Raw genomic sequence first — 2,500 nt, 5'->3', positions numbered from 1 at the left:
CCTTAGATGGAGTTTACCACCCACTTAGGGCTGCACTCTCAAGCAACCCGACTCTAAGGAGAGGTCCTCCCGAAACGCGTACCAGTCGCTACGGGCCTGGCACCCTCTACGGGTAAATGGCCCCATTCAAGATGGACTTGGACGCGGTTCGACGTCTCGGGATAAATTGACCCTCCTGAACACTACATTTCCCAACGGCAGAACCGCGGGATTCAGTGCTGGGCTAATTCCTGTTCGCTCGCCGCTACTAAGGAAATCCTTGTTAGTTTCTTTTCCTCCGCTTAGTAATATGCTTAAATTCAGCGGGTAATCTCGCCTACTCTGAGGTCGTCGTACGTGATACAAAATTTTGTGTGTTTCGGCCGAAAGAGCGTAAAAGTAGTACTCGCGAAAACGTACAAAGCACAAAAAAAAAAGAAAAAAAAAGAAAACGAAACAACACTACACGACAGAAGAGAGAAAAAGGTAAACAAAAAACCGATATATGCCTTATGCGCCACACCAAAGTGTCAATATAATTCTTTCTTCATCTCTCGTCGATCGGAAACTCTCGCTAGACGATCTGGCCGGTTAACTTTAACGTCCGTCGAAAAGAACTTTCGGGGACTGGACGACCGACAGATCGCGCGGTTCCGCACGAATCGACAATGAAGAAAAGAAAAGACATGGGGCGACCGACATAAAGGTTCTCATCATTGGATATACCTTTTCTCTCTCCGCGGTGCTGTTCCGTGCGTGAACACACAAGTGTGTCTTTTGCGTCGTGTGACAATCAAGTTCGAAATAAGCCTCGCCAATAGAGGAGTATACATATTATTAAAAAAAAAAAATAATAATACATATAACCCGGTGGGATTTCTTTTTCTCTCTACTTCTATATAATTGAACCAAAAACCACGGGGGTACAGAAACGTTGCGCACGAAACGATTTATCATCGATCAAACGCAAAACCAAATTAGAGACACGAGAGAAAGAGAGTAAGATCTCAAGACGCTCATAGGCCGTCATCAATACGATTCAACGCGAACGTGGCGATGGAATGGCAATCGCACAGATTAGCGAGGACACGTCGACGACGGGGAATAATTCCGACCCGATCAAGTACGACGTGCTCATCCCGCACATTGCTGCGCTTTGCTCCGCTGTCCATCGATCATCAAAGCGTTCGCGATAGAACGAGAGATCTCTTTCGTCTCTTCCCTCGAAGACTCGAAAAGGAATGTGTGTTTGTCGAAATCGCCGGCAACGACGACCCTCCGCCGTATGGCAATTATAACGTAGAGTTAAGAAACTCATCCACGCACAGGCATATTCTCTCCCTGGGGCTTAACATTGCCACACCACACACACTCTGTGTGCCACACAGTATTCTTTCTTTCTTTTATAATTTGTGTGTCCATCTCTGTAGTCTCGCGAGACTCTTGTAAATATACCTCTTTCGTATATACGCATCATTTCAGGCGACGTCGGGAGCGCGTTAAATGTTCATGAGTGGAAACGCTTCTTTCCGCAAGGCGAATCGTTTCGCAGAGAAGGTGAGAGATTTGGAGATCCTCGTCGAAGCGGTGCCTTACGGGCGGTCGTATTTTCAATACGACTCACGACACCGTAAAAACACTCACGCAAGTCCGAACGTAAGAAATACCAATCCCTACTTCGCCTCTCGTGGAAACTAGATATATATATATTTGTATGTGTTTATAAGACGCAATGCAAAAATTGGCAATTTTCACAGAACCGCGACAAACGCCGACGAAACGCCCATCATTCGCTCGTACGTAGCATCTTTGCAACCCGACTCCGAAACGCTCTTTGGCGCCCTCCAAAAATATATTTGGAGAGGTAAGCGACGGCGGGGACTTACAAGAGCAACGCAAGCAGTTTATGGTTACGTAAACGACCCTCAGCCAGGCGTGGTCCAGGAATTGTATCCGTGGACCGCAATGTGCGTTCGAAATGTCGATGTTCATGTGTCCTGCAGTTCACACGTTGACGCGCAATTAGCTGCGTTCTTCATCGACCCACGAGCCAAGTGATCCACCGTTCAGGGTAATCGTATATATTTTTGATTTACAAATCAATATATGTATATGTCTCTTGTTCTGCGGTTCGTAAGAACGCATTGTACCTGAACGCTCCAACCAGCGCGCGAAGGAGATTCGTTCAGGCGTCGTTTTAAGGACGACACTATCGTCGTCCGTGGAAACGGAAAAAAAAAACCGTCAGATACGCAACACGTATCTGACGGCCGGGCGAACAGTACATTGAAAAACCGTTAACGTGGAAAACGCGGAGATGAATATATTCTCTGAAAACGACGGGGATCGTAGACAACCCGATACTGGATCCAGAGATGTAATAATATTCCTCTCCTCTTCACTTCCATTTCATTTGATGTGAGAACGGAGGACTTCACAGCCGGCTCTGGCAGCGGTCATTCGTCCCAAGCTCTCGCGATGCGCACTATTGGGCCACACGCACGGAGTAGGGTGTCAGACT

The 2,500-nt window shown here is 47.0% G+C and overlaps 1 non-coding gene and 1 pseudogene across 1 annotated transcript; both read right to left on the bottom strand.

Moving 5' to 3' along the window:
• The window catches only part of LOC143219680 (large subunit ribosomal RNA), a 6,567-nt pseudogene extending 6,237 nt beyond the window's left edge, over nt 1-330 (bottom strand).
• A 1,568-nt stretch (nt 331-1,898) lies between these two features.
• LOC143219681 (5.8S ribosomal RNA) lies at nt 1,899-2,053 on the bottom strand. The gene has a single exon (XR_013011438.1). It is a non-coding gene; the product is annotated as a 5.8S ribosomal RNA (ribosomal RNA).
• Nucleotides 2,054-2,500: the final 447 nt, after the last annotated feature.

This window comes from Lasioglossum baleicum, unplaced genomic scaffold (genome assembly GCF_051020765.1).
Source record: "Lasioglossum baleicum unplaced genomic scaffold, iyLasBale1 scaffold0057, whole genome shotgun sequence".
In the NCBI taxonomy this organism is placed as follows: Eukaryota; Metazoa; Arthropoda; class Insecta; order Hymenoptera; family Halictidae; genus Lasioglossum; species Lasioglossum baleicum.
The sequence above is the reverse complement of the archived record's forward strand: the minus strand, read 5'-3'. Positions and strand labels throughout refer to the sequence as shown.